Source organism: Drosophila santomea, chromosome 2L (genome assembly GCF_016746245.2).
Source record: "Drosophila santomea strain STO CAGO 1482 chromosome 2L, Prin_Dsan_1.1, whole genome shotgun sequence".
Classification (NCBI taxonomy): domain Eukaryota; kingdom Metazoa; phylum Arthropoda; class Insecta; order Diptera; family Drosophilidae; genus Drosophila; species Drosophila santomea.
Window position 1 is genome coordinate 4,624,979 of NC_053016.2, and position 23,163 is coordinate 4,648,141.

At 41.3% G+C, this 23,163-nt stretch overlaps 1 protein-coding gene across 20 annotated transcripts in view; it reads right to left on the reverse strand.

The window, feature by feature from the left end:
• LOC120451455 overlaps positions 1-20,122 on the reverse strand; it is a 126,158-nt gene extending 106,036 nt beyond the window's left edge. For 11 of the 20 annotated variants that reach the window (XM_039635203.2, XM_039635221.2, XM_039635232.2 and 8 more), the window contains exon 1: positions 4,579-5,072. The gene's annotated coding sequence lies outside the window, so the exon portion shown is untranslated. Of the gene's footprint in view, positions 1-4,578; positions 5,073-8,089; positions 8,163-18,063; positions 18,335-20,048 lie in introns of those variants that run through there. The other 9 variants (XM_039635291.2, XM_039635274.2, XM_039635283.2 and 6 more) reach the window with 6 other exon arrangements.
• Positions 20,123-23,163: the final 3,041 nt, after the last annotated feature.

Below are 23,163 nucleotides of genomic sequence, written 5' to 3' on the forward strand. Positions count from 1 at the left end.
ATACACATCTTTTAGAAAATCGTCAACAAGCTTGTGAATAACATTATATGGGTGATTAGATCAGAGTATTTCTTCCTGAATCTGACTTCTTCCTAGCACCTGGGTGCCATCAAAGTGTCCACACTTGGTTAAAGCTTCCTTTGCACGCCGACAATCATCCTGCCTCCTCGTTCCGGAGACAAATCAAATACCGATAGTTACGCCCCTTTTAGCTGGCGAGAACCGACTGTCAAGCCAAATTAGCAGTGGCTACTGTTGGCCATATCATATCATTTACCTAGAAACACTGGTAATATATACTGGCTATCAAGACCCCTTGCCAATTCGATTAGGCCGCGCAAATGTAATTTAATAATTGCGGTTGCCCATGTTGATTAGCATGTGCGGTTTTTGCAATTTACGACCAGCGGCGATCCGCAGGATATGAGCTGGCACTATGACAATGACAGGATGCATCAATGTGCGGCACAGAGCCACCTCTTCTCACATGGTGGCGACAGGGAAATGTTTATGGCTTTGTGCTCGCCTGCGGTGGCAACTTCAAATGCAGCGGTAATTGAATTTTAAATTGTAGTGGTTGTGTGCACTACGTGTTGTGCTCGACGTGCTGCTCCTGTTGGCCAGATTAATTTAAATGAAGTTATTAGCCAGCTAGATAGCTCACTGACAGGGCGCAGAAAAGCAGCTAAAGACAAAAGACCATGTAGCTCCCACTCCTGCTGACTTCAAGTGCCCTGATATGGGGATACACTACATGTTCCAGTGGAGAGTTGCCAGGCTCCAACGGGTTTTCCGTTTTAACTGCTCTTGCGGGCTGCATTTGAAAGTTAAATTACGGTAGCGATATCGGAGCAGACATTCCGTTAATTGGCCGCACAACTTGAGATCGAGCTGACGCTTTGGTTTTGCATCCTGGCGTTTTGCATACTCTATACGCTTGTATAGCCTGGTAATGACCGAAAGAATATGCAGGCTACACCTTTTGGAACTTTATATAGTCTATGATGGTAATGGCTTAATAAAGCTGTGTGGTAAAATATTAGATATATGCTTAAATCAATGCCCCAGCCTGAGATCATGAAGTGTTATGTCTAATTTATGTGTTCCCTAGTCACTTAATTCATTTAACTTGGCTTTTCCTACTTGGCAGTTAGGCGAAAGAAACCTGAACTAGATTTTGTAAACCGTGAAGCTCACAACTCAACCCATTTTCCTGCCGTTTTCGGAGAGTGTAATAAAACTTCGTTGCGCCCCAGCAACCTCGCCTTCTGGATGCCAGTTTTGCAATTTTGTTTTTGGCTAAGTCTGCTTTACAGTTGCGGCAGAAATTGTTGCAAATTGCAGTTTAAAAAGTTTCCGTGTTGGTTTTTTTTCCGGCGTCGGCGTCGGAGTCTGCAACTAATATGAGTCATAAATTTAAAGGCTTAACTCGAGGCTAAGGCGAGTGCAACTGCAACCGAACCTGGAGCTGTGCCGCTGACAGGGACTTTTAAAATGAAATAAATAAACGGCATTACGGCTAGTTATATGCAGCGATCAGGGTCTTGAGCGGCATAAACCGCGACGACAAAAAAACAAAAAACGGAAAAAAAACAACTGTGCCACGGAGTGTTGGCGGCGTGGAAGCTGAAAGTTGAACTGAATGTGAACTTAACTGGGCTGGGCCCAAGTCGTCCGGTTACTTTTGCATTTGCAGCACGGTCTCCATTCTGCACGAGACGAAGCCATTTTATTGATACACATACAGCAAATTCGGGTCCACCAAACGGAAAAAAACTAAAGTCTGGCCGGGTTTTTTTGGCAACTCGCAGCATGACATCATTTTGAGTTACTGCGAACTGGAGTTCGAACCGCTCTTTTAACTGCAGCAGCCCTGCAGCCACAAAAAAACACAAAAACTGGTCGCTGTTTTACTTTCGCTTTATTCCCCGAAGTATTTCTTATTTCCTTTCGGCCTGTGTTTTCAGTTTTTTTGGCAGCGATGCTTCATAATTTTTTGGGTCATCCCGAAGAAGTACGTTCGTATATGGCAATGAAAATGAAACCGAGTTCTGGTGAAAGTGGGCTGCCCATCATCGAATGGAAATCGAAAACGCATAACAAGTGCATGGCTTTCGAGATCCGTGGACCACATGGTCGGGCCTTGGCGGATCGATTGTGTCATGGAGCGTGGGTCGTTCGCCCACGAGGCCTACTCAAAAAAGCCTCCAATGGCCGAAACTAATGATGTTAGACGACGGGCACAGGTTGGCACTGACGTACAGACTGCTCCGCTTTGGTCTCGGTCTCGGTTTCGTCTTCATCTGTTCATCTGTGTGTCGATTTGTATGCGTTGCCCACACACTGTAGCTCTTTTGGGATTTTTACGGCAGTTGGAGGAGATCAATGCAAAAAGTTTTGCGAGCGCGAATTTAATTAGAATTTTGTGGCTTTGAATGGCAGCTCCGCCGTTGGTGGCTGGGAAAAGACCTTGAGCGGCGGTTCAACATTCTGTGTGGGGGGCTGCAAACTAGTTGAGGCAACTGAGTCACAATCTTGAAGCTCCAAAAGAGCATCCAAATCGCGACCAGTCTTTGGAATTTGCCCATAATAAATCTGTCTGCAGGCAAATGGCACTGAAGACGCACAGCATGACTTACGAATTACCCTTAAAATCTATGGAATCAATCTCCCGATTTCGCCAGTTGCTTTGGCGTTCGACGAAAGTAGCTAAATCTCTTTCCCACGAGTTTCTCTGGTCATTAGGCAATAATAAAACTCGGGTTTTATTTGCATTCAATAAAGGTTTCATTAGCTGACGTTTGGTTTGTGTCTGCAGTCTTTTGTTTTTGCCATGCAATTTATCAGTGCCAGGTTTTAAAACAAAGTAGTTCGTCGATCTCATTATCGGCAGAAACAAGTTTGTTTCCTAAGTCTTTCGATTTCGTTGTAGCAATTTCTACAAACTTGAGTTTTTCTTAGGAGTTTTTAAACATTAAAAATAATATCAAGTGCGTGACTTAAGACTTTAAATCTCCCTCATGTACCTGGAACACCGAAAACAACTAGTTTGTGTCTCAAGTCTTTAGATTTGGCTCATAAATTTTGCAAAAAAAATAACTGAAATTTCTCTTGTGCAAAATGTGAAAGACATGTCTCCTTACACTTACGCCGTTTATCTTTGCAGAAGAATCGCGAAGCAGAGCATTCACTTTGGGTCCCTTGACTCATTTAATTGCGGCAATTTCTTTCGCCCACGCAGTGAGTGAGTCAAGCGCTTTGGCTCATAATTTATAGGCATTATTATTGTAATTTCTCCCGGCAGACAAACGCAGCAGCTCGCACGCAAAACAATAATACATAAAGTGAAAGTTTTGCACCTTTTGCCGCGCAGACAACAAACAAGCGGCGAACGCATCAGCATAAACAGCTAAGCAACACAAAAATAGTCAGTCAGTCAGTCGGTCGGTGAGATGGGATAAGATGAGCCACGAACTGTTTGGGAAAAGCAAAAAAAACAACTTCAACCAAAGTACCAAAACCCACGACGAGCAGAAAAACAATGGTTTACAAATGACTGCCAGCTAGTTCAAACTGAAACTGGCTGACAAATGAGATGGCGCCGGTAGCTTCACTTGTGTCTTGCTTTTGACCAGAGGAGAAGATGCAGCCAGAGATTTCCCATCTCCATCAACGAACCCACAAAATTTCGCCAAATCCGCCTGCGAAATCGCCCAAAATATCAAACAATCACAGAAAGATATTTTTTTGACCTCATCTTTGTTTTGGTACACTTGTGATTGCTTGACAAACTCTTTCTTCGCGCCTACGAAAGTGTGTCAAGCGGGTATTTGAAGCAATTATTTGTCATATTTTCTATTTGCGTTTCGGTTTCGTTATATCCGAAATGAGATGCAGAGAAAATAAACAGCATTAGCGAAGAGGCCCTGACCAAAGAGTCAGTGACAAGGCGTCTTTGGACCCGTTTCCATCTGCGTACTCATCATCTTCGCCTTCCAACTCATCACATCTCATCTCACAATGACTTTGGCCTGAGATTTTTACACCAACGAAAGTGAACGTTTTCTTTGTGTCGGCACTGTTTGTTATTATTATTTCTTTGCCACACTAACAGTTGGTATTTTACGCTTATGCTTGCACTTGGGTGGAAAAAAACGGAATTTGTCATGTAAATTTTGTGTGCCAACTGCTTTTATGCTCGCTGATTTTAGACCATTTTAAAGGAGATTACTTGTAACTTTTACTTGAGCTTGCGACTTTAATGAAATTACAAACGGACAAAATATAAATCATATCTAGGAGCCATAAAAAGCACTTCAAGTAAAACGACGAAAATTTTATAATTTCATATTTCAATTTGATGGATGTTTCTAAATGTATTCAATTTTTAATGGTTATAAATTTTATGATATTTTAAATTTTTTGGTTTCTTGCCATTTGCCATATAATTTCGCTTTTTGCTGTTTTAACCACTTGGCTTTTTCTGTCCGAAAATCCATTAAATTTCTATTATAATAAAAATGTTTTATATACCACTTAAAATTTGCACTTAGTAGAAGTGAAAAAAAATGTGCTCACCATTTTATTCATCAACTTTCGGCCAAAATCAGTTCATACTGCCAACAGCTGCCAACGAAGATCGATGCCAGCAAAAAAGCCTTGTTTCTTACTTGGCTGCTGCCAAAGCAGCTGCCAAAAGCGATTTGCCGTCAAAAGAAATACACACACACACACAATGCGCGACGGCTTTGGCAGACTCACAGACACTGGAATATTTTTTATTTAAACGTATTGTTGTACTTAACAATATTTAACGCTTTTCTTTTAAACACTTTGGATTGCTTTGCGCGCGTTTGGTTTTTCGGAATTTTCACAGGGTAAAATAGCTGAAAAATGCCCGGCAACTTTCACTGCAATTAGGCGATGGATGTTAGATTCCCCGCCTATTCAAATAAGGCAACGATCTCCGCTCAGATGATCTATCCGGATTGCTGGAGCTCAGCAACTAAACACTTAACACACTGTCCAGAGAGAAGACCACTTGGCAGAGAACCGCACCGCACGCGCGCTGAAAACGAACTGAATGTGCGGAGCTTGAGCCGCCGATCGCGAGCCCCAGTGGTGGTTACCTGTATTACCAAGAGTTACCTGGCTCTAAACCCGAGAGAGTGTGTGTATGAGCCCGGATTTTGGTGTGAGTGCGACTGGCTGTTAGGCAACTTTGCTGCCCACACTTTGCTCGGCAAAAGTCGCCGCTCTGCTGGTCCATTTTTGGTCTGGACCGCTCAGCAATAATTTTTTTCTCTCCTTTTTTTTTCTTTTTTTTTGTTATTTTGTTATAACCAAGACGCCTTTGCAAAAATGTGAAAAAAGGAAAAAAAAATGTAGAGGTATAACCTATTCGATTTGTGGCTTCCAAGTTGCCAGTTGTGCTTTGACTTTTGATTGACGTAATTTCTGCGCTTGATATTCACTTGAATTTCTTGTATTTCCACATTTAACTGTTTTGGTGTCGGGCGCACATTACACGCCCACCACACCAGCACTCACACTCACGCACAAACACACACCTCCCATGTGGGCGTTTCATTTCTGGAAAACATTTAAATTTATTTCATACGTTTTGTTTCATCAGGAGTTTCGTGAACTTTCGCTCGCCACGGAACTGAATGAAACATGTGGGAGTGCTGAACCGACCCTATATAGGCTATATAGTGCTTGACTCACTCGATTTGCTTGGCTGGCTTGCTTATGTTAATTAACCTGCTTAAACTTTGGTATTCAAGCGTTTCCCCAGAAACTAAAGACTTAAGCAACGAACTCGTCCCAAATTGCTGAAAAACTTTTGTGGTACACAGCTGACCTTGTGTTATACCTCCGAAATGAGGTCCTTATCGCCAAGGAATCTTTATTGCAATGAAGTAATTTCCGCATGTAATGGGGAGATCGAAAAAAGTTCTCTCATCTTACGGTAACCGTCTTTTTTTTACCAACATTACCTTTCGGAAACGCCCTGCTTGCACATTAATTTCTACGCCCCGCAATTATTTCATGCAGCAAATGAAGTATGAAGAAACATAAACGAAAAACGTGTCCCACATACTAAGATAGGTTAAAGCAAGCAGAAGCAAGACACTAAAAACAATAAAAATTAACAAGCATAATTAAAAACACACACGTTGGAAATGGCAACAGGAAAAATATCAAAAAAAGGATGGGATCTGTGGACCACAGAGACGAAATCTTTTCGCCTTAGGCTGCAAGTTGCGGGCGTTTTAGTTTCCGAAAATACACGATCCGAAGATTGAAGTGCACTAAAAACTTTATGGTAAAACGTAAATTTTTGGCAAAAACGAAAGACATAAAATCAGTCACCAAGAGCATAAAGCGTAAAAATATCATGTAAAATACGGGATTACTGAAGGTTAAATAAAAATTTTATTAAGTTTTGAATGCTGAGATGTAAAATTTCCTACATTCCTGAACAGTAACTATAAATATGAATAGTATTTATTAATAACATTAAGATATTAATAATTTAGTCCAAGTGAGTAATTGCATTTAATTAAGGAAACTTTGATTTTGTAAGTACAATGTAAATGAAGTAATAATAAGTCGAAGCTAAACAACCTGAACACCTAATAGGAAAACTGGTGGATTTGACTTAAGTGTTTGGCTATGCTAATTATACCCATTTGAAGATGAGTAAAGTTCCCTGTCTAAACAGCCACTTAAGTGAAGGAAAATTCCGAGTGCAACTCTAAAGTGCATTCTGTTACCTATTTTCGCAGCCTAAACAAACTTGGCGTTCAAGTTGGGTTACCCGTTCAAGAGACGTGCATTCCTGAATTGCTAAAACAAGCAATACCGCAACAGCTGCAACAAGTGCGGCTAATTTGATGCAGCAAAGGCAGCAGAAACAGCACCAACAGCAGCGCAACAGCGGCGGCGAAAAACCCACACGCGTCGTCGTCTACACTTGGCATATTTAACACATTTAATGAAAAACCAACAAAACATCAGTATTTATGATGCAGCCGGGTGATCTAGGGCCAGCTCGCCAGGCGCCAGGAGGCCCTGTCCACCGGCAGGTTGTGGCTTTATTAAGTTGCTGTTGTTGTCTGTTTTTATTAATAAGTCATATTTTTATATGGTTCAGCCGGGGAGCAACAGCAGCAGCAACTTGATAATTTATGTTGTTTGCGATGCTCCGAGCGGGATGACAAAAGTTGCGGATGAAGCTGTTGGACCAAGGGCAACTGGAGCCAGCGGCTCCCACATTCATACGTGGGCTTATTCATAAGTCATTCACTCGCTTGCCCGGCCATTCATTCATTCATAAACTTTAAGGCAAAAAGCTCAAAAAGCGAAGCTCTTTTTGTGATTAATTAAATGCAACTTGGCTGGCCTGCTGTTTTGATTATTATTATGGTTGCTTTTGAAAAAGTGTGCCACTGCAAGAGACATGCAACAGGTTGCAGTGATGTAAGTGTTTATGGCCATATTTAGTTTTTTATTGCTTTAGCAACCACTAATCTGATTTTCGTTGAGTTTACTTATTTGGTTAGCAGGGGGCGAAAGTTTGTTGCCTAAGTCTTTCGTTGTGATGCACTTTGCACCTGACCAACGCCTGACCAGCAGTGCGCCAGAAAACAATTCAGACGTGGCCGATTGGCCGCGTGATAGCCCCTAAAACTGTGTCAAATCACTAAGTACACTAAAATTATTTGCTCATTTGTGCGAAAATGTGCAAAAATATAATTGCCGGAAAATGGCGAAAAACGATGGAAAAAAATTTGCAAACGCCGTAAATAGTTCAAGCATTACGTAATCGCTTAAACATCTCATTTCTGCTTCAGTTTTCGTGATGAAAAAATAAAAAAGTTTCATGGCGTCAACGAATTAAGCAAATAGCGATAGAAATTGCTGTTAATTCAAAAGCGAGTTTTATTTATTTTTGCACTTTTTGCCGGCACAGTTTTCACCCAGCGCCCACACACAGCTGTTCAAATGCCGGAGCGTTGCACAAATATGATTTAGATAGGCGGGGAGATCTGGATCTGGAGGGGATTACGGGAGGATCGCGCACCTTAGTCACAATCGAAACGCAACCGATCGACGGATAAAACTATTGAGCGAAGTGCACACAACGCTGTGCGCCGGCTGACTGAATGTGAGAGGCTAAAACTACGGCGCTCCTCACTGCATTTGTTGGCCAAGTTAGTTGGCAAACAGCTGACGGACTGGCTCTCTCTCTCTCCGTCTAACGACCAAAACTAGTTTCGTTTAATTGTGGCCCGGCCTGGCATTTGAAAATCTTTTTGGCCGTATAACACTTGGCCAGCGTAACTGTGCTACCCGCTGAGAAACGGAGAAAAATTGAGAGAATCTGAGAGATCTACAGAGAAGCATGGGCAAAACGAGAATCACAGCGGGCTGGCATCGTCTAATTTGTTATTGTTATTGTATTTGTCAAGTCAACTGATAAATTGACTTGATATTGAAAATAAATTAATTATATCTTCGAAAAATGGAACAACTCGAAGTTGGCTTTCGTGGGATTAGGCAATCACCGAAGCTGGCAGAAAATTCAAGCGGATCTGTACTGGCAAAAAATATGTATAAAATTATAGTACTTGAATAATAAAAATGAGGTCACAGCATGCGTCATGCGAGATTTTCAAAATAAAATATAGATAAAAATATTTTTTATTCATATAGATAACTCGACTTGATTTAATATTTCTGCCGTAATGACTCACACATCAATTCTGAGCGCAAGACAAATTGTTGCAAATTGAAATCAAGTTACGAGTATCTAATTGATTTTAACCATATTTTAACATGAGTTATGCCTATTTGCTCTGCATTTATAATATTTATTATATATATATTATGTTCTTTTTCCATTCTTCCTCGGTTGAAAAGAAAATCATTAACTATGAGTTGCCTTATAAATGGAGGCCAAATCTTATCTTATGTGATATGAAAGAAGTAGACCACTTGTGGCACTGTTTGATAATTAATGATGCCCTTGATGTAGAAGACAAAATTCAACATATTTATCTATATGCAGCTATACTTTCTTTTATTATAAATGATAAAATAAAATGTCAAATGGGAATTCCCTTTTTTTTTTATTTAAACTATGAATCACCAACAACTTTATTTTCAAAACGAGTTTCATGTGCCCCTTAACTTTGAATTAGTTATTTATACAGCGTTTTACTTTACTTCTCCTGTCTTTTACTTACAATAATTTCAAATGTTTATAGCGTATTCGCCTGCAAAATGTAAAATGTGCAGCAAATTCGCTTTACTCGATTAAAGTGACTGCTCACGATTTTTATTTTGTCCATGATCTTTTTGAATATGTACGAGTCTTATTTAGAGTTCACTTTTGGCCAGTACCAAAGTCACGTTGCGCCCATAGACGCCACGTACGCAGTAACAGTCGCGAAGTCTGTCACAGTCACAGTTTAATGTTTATGTTATTTGCTGGCTTGTTTATTTATGTTTTTGCACTGCTTAAAATATTGTTGCAGCCGCCTTGTAAGCGGCTTTACTCGGTTTTTGAAAGCAAAAAGTTGTGTTTTGTGGACACGGGGGGAGATTCACAAAAGTACAAGCAATTGGGCGGGCCAAGGCGCGCATACATAAGCCTCTATTTGCCCTATTCAGTATTAAATATGATTTATTCTGCCCCGGCGTTGCATAAGTTGCACACGTCAAGAGCGATGACGTTATGCGAAGCGCGTGCTGAGGCAGCTGACCCAAAAAGCAGAAAGCCACTACGGTAGTTTGACGCCAACGCGGACGAGGCGACATTTGGCTTAAATAGAATGCAAAGTACGAAACGCAAAAGTTGAAACTGCAACATAAAGCCATAGGCTGGTAGATAGTAGGATCATCTATACTCTATTTACTTATCAAGCATATGAAAGGAAATCATTAACTGTATTATTCACATTGCTTGGTCTACATATAATAGGAAATATTATTCATATTTTGTTTTAGAAACTTAGCTTACCCAGCTTAACTTAAATTTATGCACTAGTTGATGGCACCACTTGCAGTTAGGGTGGACCAACTGCCGAGAGCAGCGAGCGTAAACAAGTTGGCGGCTGACAGCGCAGTTAGACATTAGATGGCTAAGTGATGAGCCTGTTGAGCGCGTTGCTTGCCAGCTTTTGCAAATTGGCTGGGTTCGGTTGGGGCCGAAAAGATCGCCGCCAGGCGGAGTACCGTTGCTTGCCACACCAACCTACATAGCACATGGCACCAAGCGCACAGCACATGCCACCGCTCCAAAGACGCGGAATGCAATTGCAACTGCAACTGCAACAGCGGCCGATGATGTTGCCGTCTATGAGATAATTGAAAAATGCGTAAGTTAGACCCTGATGTCAACCGGACGAAAGGGGTTGAGCGGGTCACGTCGCGGTGCTGCCAGAACTCTTTGCATTTTCCGCTGATTTTTCCTGCACGCACCTTCTGCTGTTCTGTTCGGTTAGCTAAGAGAATCAAGGAAAAACTGGTTTCGCGTGTTGTCTATTTTCCTGTCGCCGCTTTTCCCCCTTCGTTGTTTGTTGTTTGCGCTCAATTTCGTTACGTACGGAAAGCAAAAGGCATGGCAAGAAGATACTAAAAGAAGTATCTACGAGCTGGATGTTGTGGTGTTTTGGCCATTAGAGGGGAAAACACTCACACACACACACACACAGGTACGCAGGGAATGCTAGCGGTTATGGAAATTCCTTTGAAGCACGCACACACCGATATATATATATACAAAATCATGGCCAACAAAGGATGTGAGGAAGCATTGAGGGAAAAAAGGCCCAAACAATGAGGATCTCCCGTAGTGTTGTTGCTTTTGGCACTTGGCTATGGCCATGGAAAATTGGCCGTTTTGCTGGCATAGATACAACACTTGCTCCTCGGGGTATCATCAACCTCATCATTGGGATCGGGATCGGGATTGGGATTCGGTATTCGGGATCGTGTTTGTCTGGTAGCAACTTAGGGCATGACATTGCCGGTTTTTCCACGGTCCTCCGGTACATTCACTTCTTGCCAATAGAAAATCGGTTAGAATTTGTTTGTTTCCCATTTGAAAAATGCCTAATCAGCGTTTTATTGTTACGAGTATAGTGGCTCTGCTACTGATGGGCGACTCTAACAAGCGAAGAGTGAGAAAAAGTAGCGTGACTTTCGATGGAAGTGCCTGCATAATTAGAATATAAATGCCCACTTTGTTGTGGGATCTTCGGGAATGCATGGCAGTGATTATGTGGATCATGTAATTACCAGTTAAATACGGCGCATTTCCTTATGGCCAAAACAATGCAAAGACTTGGCCAACGAACTTGTGAAATGAGAGTTTTATGTGAAAAGTATGTGCGGGGGCTATAAAACGGGTTGTTAATCAAAGAGCAAATACAATTTTTTACAGGAGTATATATAGGTTCCCTTCCAACTTTGCAAACATAATACCCATCTGCACTCAATGTATTGGCTTGGTAAAAAAATACTCTTCACTTCCGATTTAATAGATTCAAATTGCTTAAATGACTCGGCGCAAAACTGCTCTTAGAACAGTTAGAGAACAAATGACTTAGGCAACAAACTTGAATAAATTTACAGACGACTGCACAATTATCAGAAAGAGACGGCTACAGCGGCAGCATTCTTGGCTTCTAACCAATTAATCAAACGGCTAGAGAAACGGTAAACGAATTATGTAACTAATGCAGTAACTGCGCCCTGGCCCCTCGACGCCCCCGGGCGCCACGCCTTCTGCTGGTAAGCATCTTCAGCGAAGCGTTTGACGCCACTAAACTGTACAACATTTCAAACACTTGCCTCGAGGGCAGCGAGCCACTTGGTTTTGGGAAAACTAAAACTGGTAACGAGAAACTGGTAAGTGATATGCATGCGCAGAGCGTGTAAATAATTAGAACCGAGCACTTCCAGCCAAGCAGAGCTCCCCAAGAGACAAAAACCGCAGCATGATTAAGAAGTTTTTACAGTGAGGTTCAGATGAGGGTGTAATAGAGAATAGGAACTAGAATGTTCTTTAAAAATATGAACAAAAGATAATTATACGCTAGATTTCCCAAAACCCTAAACGCCTTAAATTCAGACGGTCAAAAAGTTAATAACACATATTCTATGACATTTGATCATAAATTGTGAAATATTATAATAATGATACATTTTCTGTTCATAAAAAGGTATATACATTAATTCCGTAATTTTCAATTAAATAAAGCATTTCATGGTTTGTGGAAAAATTGTTTCCCATTTATAGGTACTTAACATTTTTCCCAAGTATGCCTGGAATGAAAGAAAGAAACATTTTTTTCCCTCGTAATACTTTGGGTATCTCGTCTTCTATCATCACTGTGAGTTCTTCCCGCTGGCCTTCGCTTAGAAACAAAAAGGAATTTAACTGAAGCATAACTCGAGCGTCGGGCAAAGTTAATTTTTATGGTTATAACATTCATTTGCTGGTAATTATGAACGCGGAGTGAAGGCGCAGAAAAGGCTGAAAGGCAGAAAAGGCGTAGAAAAGCTCATTTTGTAATTAGACAGCCAGCCAGCGGCAATCCTTTGCAATGGGCCAATGAACTGCGGTGTCCAACGAACTTGATTTGCTCCGCGGGTTTTGCTATGATGGTGCGTATGCAAATGGATCCGCCAAAAAGGTCAACGTGGGACAACAGACAACGGCGGCAACAATTACAAAATATGCGTTAAAAATGCAGGGCCGCCTGAATCGAACACGACGACCACGGACAACGTAGGCAGGCTACAAACACAAAAAAAAAACAAAACAAAACATAAAAAAAATCTGAAAAAGTACTGAAATAATATGGCCACAAATCGTGATAAGCAATGCCGGGGCAAAAACTTATTGGCAAACATTGCCAACAACCGACAGCAACAAAAACAGGCTTGGCCCGGCCAAGAGCAGCAACAACAATCAAATGGCCCAGGACGGCAGGCACAACGGCGGCAGCATTTTGTGAACCACTCTATTTATCAGATTGAGGAGGCCGGGTGCTGGGGGGGTGGCTTGGTGGCCTGGGTATATTGTTGGGTTCCCCGATCCGCAGATCCTCAGTGCGGGCCAACTAGTTGGCTCAATTGCTATGGCCAGTGTACATATTATTGAGCGATTTTTAGTGCTCCTCTCTCTCGTACAGCAGCAGCACTGCGCTCATATTTTTTTTGATGGCGCGCTGAAAGTCGAGGCGATATCTCCCCTACATGTGTGTTAGTAGTAAAAGTTGTTGCACATCCAGCTGAGGCCGAGGAGTGAACGACCATCAAGGTAAGACTGCAACAAACAATGGCCAAAGCGGCACGTCGTGCCCAGCTCCAGGTGAATGTGCGGCTAAACCCAGTTTCTGCCCTCCATCCGCCATCCGCCATCCGCGGTCCCACAGCTACATTCTCCACCCTCTTCTGGGTGTAGCCGCAATACTGCCCGCAGAATTGTAACGCGTTTTGGCCAAGTATTTGCCGAACCCGGCACTCGCCACTCTTATTGTTTTTGCTTATTTGTTTCTACGTATTAATAACATGTTCGGGCCGCAATCGCGCGCTGCCTGTTTTAAAAATATGCATACAGTGTGCTGGTTGCCCTGTAGTTGGGTTGGAAATATGAAAGGATTTCGATGCGATCCCACAGGCTCGGCGTGCGTGTAACCGCCCTGACTGTCTGTCTACTAATAATAGTAATACACGGCCAATAATAAGTTTTAATCATCGTGATAATGGTGTGCTTATGGTAAGATTCCTTCCCACGACTCCGCTCCCCAGCTGATGTCTCCATAAAAAGCCCCATCCTGGATTTTAATACTTTTTTGCTTTTAAGCCAACAGGTCCAAGCCGCAGTCTGTTGACGTGGGCGTCATATTTGGTTTAGATGACCAACACTGCATCGGGCATCTGCTAGAAAAATCCATAAACTCTTTGCCATATTTTTATGGGCTTTGGAAATCTTGATATTGAAAACAGGAAATTCCAATAAAAATTCCAGTAACATCGATAGGTTTCCAGATAGCAATATAAGTTTATGCGAATTCAGTGTAAAATGTTAAGAGGTTTAATAAATACAACAAGCCCCAAGGGTATTAAAAAGGCTTAAATGAGTTCAATAATTTAAATATTTGATTTTATTTTTTTAAAACGCAATGACAGCTTTCCAAAGTCCCTTATATCAAAAGACTTCCAATGATTTTATTTCCGTTTATATTTATTTTAAATTTTTGTACAATGATTGTGAATTGTGAAATCATCACCTACATTTCAAATTTGGAAATATCAAGAAATTGAAGTTTATATATTCTTTAATTCCCGCGACCAGCAAAAAACTTTACAGTTACGATTCTGATATGAAGTGGGTGGATATATTCACTGAATACATGAAAAATAATCGCTATTAAAACGGTGCCAATGAAGGCTTTGTTCCGTTCGCAAATGTCAGAACAGCAGGGCGAGAGTAACTGGCCAAATGCCAAACTGGTTTTGGCCAAAAACAAACATTTGCATATAAGAAACGAATGAAATCAATGCACACACACTGGCCCGAGACAGACCCCCAAAGTTGTTTGCCTTGAGTAGATTTTATAAATCGACAGTGCACACAGAGCAACGAGAAATCTGTTCGCATATTAGAAGCCAGCTCAGAAACAGCTGACCAGGTTACTGACGCATCTGCCAAGATAATTAAACAAATGCGAACAGGTTAAGCCGGCCATAAGTGTTTTAATCACATTTTCGGTGACCTTAATTATGCCCAGATGGCAGATCGCCCAGCCGAGCGAAGTTCGAGGTTGATTTTGCAGACATACAAAAGACTTGAGACACAAACTTGTTGAAAGAACTTTCCTCTGGGAGGCAGGGACAAACTTTATGACAATTTAATTAGTTTAATCGATGCGATGAGACACAAAACGGCGGGTGAGGAAGCCAGTGGCTCCAGCTGGACACTGGTCACTGGACTGCCTGCTTGGATATTTATGGAAAGCATAAAACTTAATTGTTGCATAAGTTACCTAGCAACGATGCGATCGAATCGGGCTGGTTCGGTCAGGTTCGCTGGGGCTGTTTAAGCTGCTTTAATAGTTTGCTTTGGCTGGCCGATGATTAATGCTTATTGCCCGTTGCCCTTTCGGCATTCTGGACCCTCTCACACATAACTGTAAATTGCTAGTGTTATTAAACGCAATTACTGTCAATAGCATTTCTACTTTGGCCATGATGAATTGCACGAATTTCGCCGAAATCGATCCAAGCGAAAGTTCAAAGACACGCACAATAAAAGATTCTTATGCCGCGGGAGTGCGAGTTGGCCTGCCATTCATTTTCCATTAACAAAATGTATACGTATTATTTTTCGTATATTATTTTTTGTACTGTTCGCATCGCCAACTTATCGAAAGCTTTTAATAGGATTGTGTATTTTACATATGTTTCGTAGCTCCTCGAAAACGTGAATGGGCTCAGATCGGGCAGTTAAGATCCGATTGCCATGATGCGAGCGGAATAAATTTGATGATCTCATGACGCTTTGTGTTGAAGTAGAAACACTTAAGGTGACATAAAAATTCCTGTGAGAAAGCAAACTTGCATTGAAATGAGGAGCCCAAGAACACTGCTCTTGAAAAAGGGAGTTTGGCTGTAAAATATTTACAGCCTGGGACAAAGTTTTAATGTTAGGGTAGTCCACAGCAGTAAATTTTTTATTGGACCCTCAACTAAGTCGAGGGAATTTTATTGCTAGGGAATTAATTTAATTTGTTTTCGCGCTAGCCCTAAGACCAGATGCATATCATTAAGCTGTGAACTCCTTAATCTATTTCTTGGAGTAATAAAATATTGCATTATTGGGAGCAGACTGTACACAACTGGCAAAGTCATATCAATTGCATTTTGGGCGTGGTACTTAGCCAAATTATTGCATCACTTTTCAGCCACCAAACCATTTCACAAATTCATGAAATACTTGAGATACCCACTGCATTTGGCTGTGAAACGCGTGGACTTCCTTTGAAATATTTTTACAAGCGACAAGTTACCAAAAATAGTCAATTAGCAAATGATTTCGAGTTGCGGTTCGGGTTTATTTTGATTATTTATTGACAGTTGCCTGTTATGTGCTCAAGAAAACAGAAATGTGGCGAAGAAGTAAAAAAACGCGGACTACAGACAGTTTCGTAAAGAGCCCAGCCCAACAGCTTTCACTTGGCTTGTCTCCATGTAAGCCACACGATTTATATTTCGAATACCGTGTATTTTTCTCCCCCGTTGTTGCGCCGATGTTAAGTATTTATTTGTTTAGTTGTATTTGCGGGCATGCAGGTCGATTTAAGCCAGCTGATTTGCCACACTTTGGATTTGAGCACGTCAAGTTCGTGCCTCGAGTCTTTCGTTTCGCTTGCCTGGTGGCCCGTTGCCCCGATCCCGAACCGATACGATATGGTGTGGAATGGATTGGAATAGTATACCCTTTGTTGTGTCTGTGCCTCGGGTTCAGGCTGCAGTTGCTGCCGGGGCGTATGGTAATAATAATTTTGCACGGGCCATGTTGGCGGCATGCGACTTTGTAGGTAAATTGCGCTTAATGATTATGTTCAGCGAACTTTACAATATATATATATGCGAGTGCATGTATAAAGATACCAGGTCTGGGACTGAGCCCTTCGAGGTGTTGAAAGTGATGTCTCTCTTCCTTCGTGACCTAGCAGGAGGCTGCGCTGAATTCAATTAGTTGGCAGCCGCTGTAATTTATTTTAATACACTTACTTTTGAGGCCTCTGCCTCTCATAATAAAATTACTTAATATTGGTTCGAACCTTCTACACGGCTGCTGTGGCCATTGCCGTATCGTGCCGAGCCCCGATTAGCTATATTTATATATATATTTTTTTTTTGATTTATATTCAAGGCTGTGGCCATTCAGGCGTCACGGCAAACATTTGTTTGCAATTTTCTGAGACGCAGAATTTCGCTAGCTCTTTGAAAAGATTTACCGAAAATTAAACGAATGCGGACATGACTTCAGGGCACAAATAAATTTGTGTGAAATAATTTTTTAAAACAAGTGGAAAACCGAAAGCGCCAAAAGCAAAAACCGATTGCAAATTTTGAATGCTGTCAAAGCGAGTTTAACAAATATCAACACGCCTTGAAATATTTTATGTTAAATAAAACTAAATAGTAAACAAAGGCAGTCATGAGCAAAATAAATTAAAGTTTGCTGTTGCTGAGAAACCAATCGTAAAAAGATAAATATCTTGACCCAGGAGTTTTTTCCCTTCCTATTCATATTAAATCCCCACTCAACAACGAATATAATTGTTTTGTCGAAAATGTATAAATAATAATGGTGCTGAAAAAACATGCAACTTTGTATCTCATTTGCCGCCCTCAAGTATTTTGCTGTTACTGTTCGACCTTCGATGGGCGGTAGACATTACCGTCTCACATCAATGAACAGCAACAGCTAAAACAAAAAATACATATATCTATAAATATATGGACTTAGGAAGCATGTGAATCTGACTAAAATTGTTAGACTACGGCACAGCTGATGAGCAGAAAAAAAACTTGAATATATCTTGATTGAAAATAATTGCCTCGGTAATTAATTAAATGAGTCTGTGTATCAATGGGATCAGATTCTTCATAAGATATTCTTTTTGAACAGGCAATTGCTTATGTAGAACTTAACACTTTTGTATGTTTTTTAAAATAAATTCTCCTTATTTGTGTAGTAACTGAATTTAATAACCGCCAAAACCATATTATTCTAAGAACCCAAATAAGCCGTAAATGGAGCGATAAAAATTATTGTCTATTATTAATTCAAATTGTTTGCTAAGTTGATTGGCTAAAACCACACTGCTAAAAATACCACAAAACCAATCAAATCTGAATTAGGTAGATTGAAAAGCAATAAATATGTTGGCAATCAAAGTACGCGTATTTCAAGGCATTTGAAACTTGTTTGTGGTTAATTTTGGGCTAAAGATTCCGTGATTTACTTACCAAAAATTTGTTGTTACTCATTTCTCCGCAAAGCAAAAGGTGTTGGCCTGGTTGAGATGGGGTTTTCGTAGCTATTCAATTATATTTTGTATTATTTGTCACTACACGATATGCACTATATATATTATATATATATATCTATTCGTTGTACTTCGAGTGCACAAGGCACTTGGGGAAGAACACACACACACTAAAAACCCAAGTACTGTGGCAACTCTGATATTGGTTTCAGGCAGTTTTCTCCACTTCACGTTCTCTGTCTCTCAGAGATCTGCAAATAGGATGAGTTGTTGGTTGTGGTTATGCAACGCCAACGCAGGCAAAAATCAATTGCACTCAATTGGAGTGGCCATAAATAAGCGAGGGGCGAACATTTATCATTTGAGTTTTCTGGCCCTCAGAGCTCTAAAACCCCTACAAATTGCACTGGCCCGTTGCCACGATCATTTGTTGTGTTGGCGTTTAATTTGCCAATTGTGATGAGCTATTGCCAGTGCCAGAATTGCGCTGATCTGTTTGCATTGGCAAATTTAGCTCAGCTCAGCTCGGCAGCAGCAGCTTCATTAAGTGCTAAATTTAGACAGGTCGAGCAGAAGAGTAGTATTCGCGGAGCCCTCGAACCGGATATGGCTTAATGCCGAGGTAACACCGATATCCAAGTTCTGGCCACTGTCCACCAGTCGAGATTTTTGTAGTCTGCATCAGCATCAGCATAAGCATCAGCAGCAGCAGCAGCAACAGCAGCAACAGCAGCGCTTAACTTTATTTAAACACAATTATTTGCTGGGCCAGGCCAAGAGCAAAGAGCCCTCTTTTGCTGCTGTTCACTTACACATAAATTTGCATGCCCAACAAATTTGCTGCAGCTTCGTTTTCGCTGCTGTTGCTGCAGTTGCTGCCGTTGATGTTGATGTTGTAATTTAGTTAATTTTGCCTATTCCAAGGTGGCAGGGAGTCCAAAGAACAACCCATGTCAGAGCTCGAGCCCCTGACTCAGCCTCAGCTTCAGCATCAGCCCCAGACTGAGATTCAGATTCAGATTCAGACTTGGAGGAGGCTCATGCCAAAAGGCTCGTGCTCTGTCTGGTTGGCTCGCGTTTTTATTCTGTTTTCGTTTCTTTTATAGAGTTGTTGGCTTTTGATTGCGTTGGCGTTGTGTTTCGATACTGCAGGTTTTGCATGTTCCCTTGCTGTTGCACATTTGTTTTATTGCTGCCAATTTGGCTAATTGTATATAGGTAGCGACAAAATAATGCCTTAAACGATTTCGCTGATGTTTGTTATTTAAGTAATTTGCAACTAATTTTATTGTTTATACATTTTTCGGACTCGTCTATTGCGAAAGTGTTTAAATTGTGTTATGTGAAAACTGGATAATGTTTTTGTCACTTCAACAGCATTTGAATGATTATTATTAGATCACATAAATTTTAAGGAGGCAAATTTTAAGTTTATGATAAAGGGTAATCCTTGATTCGATCTTTTTAATATTGAATATAAAATTAACAACAAGTCACAATTATATCATGAATATTTGTAACCAAATAATTATCACTTTGCTCAAAATAAAATTCATTTAAATGTTAAAAGCGTTGCAGAAATTTTTAAAAAAATAATTTAACACACGGCTATAGCGTTTAGTTGTTTAAAAAACGTTTCGATTTAATTATTTTAATTGAATATCAGTTGTGGTATTTGGAAAACTTTCAGTAAAGCGCGCACACAAGAAATTATTTTCTTGCAAGACGAGATTTTCCTTTGAATTTTTTTCCGTGCGACGATGCGCGCAGACGACTTGGCTGGTTATTAAGCGCGACTCGGAATGCGGCAAGTTGTCCAGGCACTGCCCCAACAAACCCAGCGAAACCCCCAAAGAGCCCGAAACGTAAGCGACCAAATGACGTAAGCGGCGGTCAACGAACGACGACGACGTAAGCGGGTGGGAGCGAGATGCCCTGAGTAATAAAGGGGAGCTGTCCACTCACAGAATCCACAAAAGGAACACAGATCGCTAGCGACGGTCACTCCTCGCACGTTGAAGTTCGCAGCCAAACTGAAGCGCGCGCGCCTCTAAGCCGAGATTATAAGTTGGCCCAAACCGGCGAAGGAAACCCACCACACAGCCACCACACTTGAACTTGACCAAATGCACAAATTGCAGAGGCGGCCTCCTCAGCACGTGAGTCGCCGGAGAGCCAACGATCCGCTCTCCCAGGTAAACAAACACTTCCAGCTGGAAAGCTGCGCTCGCCAAAACAGGTTTCACTTGGCCATAATCACGTGGCCGGCATCGGTTTGTTTTGGTTTCTCGAGTGTTGTTTACAGCCGTGACGTCACTGTTTTGACAATTCCAATTGGCGTTACGCTCTCGCGTTTTCTCTCACTCTCCTTTGTGGTGAGTTTGCCCGGCCTCAAACGAAAGACTTAGGCAACGAACTTGACTTGTGCGCGCTGACGCAACGTATAAGTGTTTATAGAAACAAGATATGGAATGACAAAAAAAAGGACGATAGTTTAAAATGCGTTAAAAAAGTGAACATTTGCTTAACAAAAATATAATGTAAAAACCTCTTAAATAAAATCAGTGGTTCGAGAACTTCACACACTTGCCCCACCCAGACGAAAGACTTGAGCAACGAACTTGACTCTGGCGCTGACACAACAAAAATGACCAAAAAAATGTTCAGCAAAAAATCATATTGAATTTCGCTTTAAGTCGCTGGGCGTGCAAAACTCCGTTCTTTCGTTAAGCCGCACATTTGTCTGGCTTTGAAATCAGCTTAAAATCAACGCCTACGTGGGTGTCCATCCACCGGCACAGAGATGCCGACAACATAAATAACCATCTGCTTACGGACCGTGTCTGTGGCAAAATTCGGCATTCGATTTCATTCGTGGTATTTACAATCGATGCCATGACATCACACTTGACTGGCAGATCATTAAATTGCATTAGACACTGCAAATTCGCAAGTAAAAGAAACTGCAACGAGTTAAGTTGCTGCGGTTTTACTTTTATTTGAGCTACAGACTATGACTCAGTAAGTAGTTTTTACTTATGGAGAAGTTTTAATGACTGTCAAGAACCATCAGCGGGTGGTAACCAAATATAAATAATTTGGAAAATGTGATTTGTCATTACATGATTAATTTAAGGTGGGGAAACTTGTAAGTAAAAAAAAGTACTTTTATGAATGTGACTCTACGTGAACTTGACGCACCCAGTTAAATGTGCTGTATTTCGTAATTTGTTTAAACTTTACATTTATTGAATGAGTCACCATTTTAACCTAACCAAGACTAATGAAAAATTTACGAATAACAATGAAACGTTTTTATTTATTATTAATTCAAATAAAAAGCCCACAGTTGGTGAGTTTTTTAATGAGCACCTAGAACAGACTATGAGGTCAGCAATCGTCTCAAAAGAAGACTGAATGGTGAGGAAACAAAACCAGTTGAACTGAAAAGAAGATAATCGCACAAAAGACGGAACAACGCTATTTCAAATATTAAATATAATTGTGCACTAATTTGAGTGCACCAATTTCAAGCTGAGGAAACGTGAAATCTTTCTCGGAACTTTGAGAAACACATTTCGCAACCCACTAAGTGCTACGCCAAAGGTAACTATTTTCGCAGCTCTTATGCGGAGTCAGTTGATGGATTGTTTGGGCGTTCGGACAAGGTGTTCATCATAGTCAGAGCTTGGCGAATCGTGCCACTGTTGACCTGGTTGCATAACCGCCGGACCACTTCCTCCTACACCGCCACGTAGGCATTAGTCAAATGCAAGCGCAAACACAGACCAAACAGAAGCCACTGAACAACACACAACACTTGGCTCTCATTTGCGCCTGTTGAGTGCCTTTGTCTAATTGAATTAGCGCCGTTTGCAAATATTTTGCAACCATCAAGGGGTCTCCCCCTTTTTATGTGCATTTAATTATGGATTTGGCATTGAAGTTGGGCAGGCAGGAATGGAATTAAATGCAGAGAACGCGATCTGCAGAACGCATTTTTATGACTTTGGCACTGTGTTTTATTAGCCCAGACAATGTAACTAATTTCCAGGGTTTCTGTTTTTTTCCCTTCTTTCTTTACGACCATCCAAGTGGCTATCCAAGAACCCACTGGCCGGCTGCTGATGAGCGGTGGTGCGAGGTGGTGCGTTGACAAGCGACTGGCGGTGTGAAGTGCAAGTGGATGTGGAAGTGGTGCGTCGTGGCAGTGCAGATCACTGTGCCCTGGCGAGGATGTCAGTTTCAATTTGAATGCTCAACTTAATCCGCGCGTCAGGCCAACTCATCTCATCTCATCTCATGCCATCTCTAGGATTCTGGTTCTGATTCTGATTCTTATTCGGATTGTGAGCCCCGTTCCCATGGCCGGGAGTTGATGCCTCGGCTAGGCAATTTGCACGGCGGCTCGGCATCAAAAGCGTCCATGTCCAAGTCAAGTGCCAGCATATATTCAAAATTAATTTCAACCAGAGCTAAAATTTTTTAATTATGGGTTCGCAGTTACACTGAGATACTGAGATCGGTTTGTGGCAGTGCTGGGGGCTGGTTCGATTCACGCAGGATTCATTTGGGGCGGCTTAATTGAATTCCAGGTAAGTTCCCATCTTCTAGGCTCTCCAAGTTCCTGACTCCACTGGCCCAGTGTGGTCCTTTCGATCCGGCGATGCCAAATTGATTTGTATACAACGGCCGGGGGATAACGTGTTTGTTTTTACAGTTAACATTGAAAAATGAAACTGTTGCATGTCGACTGCCAATTAAAGATGAGTCGTCCCTTAAATCCCCCCTTCCTAGGTAGCCGCAGTTTAAGTAGCTTTAATGAAGGGTCTGCAACGGCTAAGCTGCCGCAAGGCCTTCAGCCAGGATTGCACTCTGGGCTAAACAAAGAAACAGACAAATTGATCTCGATCGGGATTACACTTGAAACAATATGCGATAAATGTTACAGTTTCTTAAACTTATTTTCCGCTTTAATAACTTAATGCAAGTGTACTTTCTATCGCTATTCTAAAAAAAGAGTTTCAAATAGCAGTGGTGAGCCGATCCAATAACATCCAATTACCAAAAAAGAGTTTTG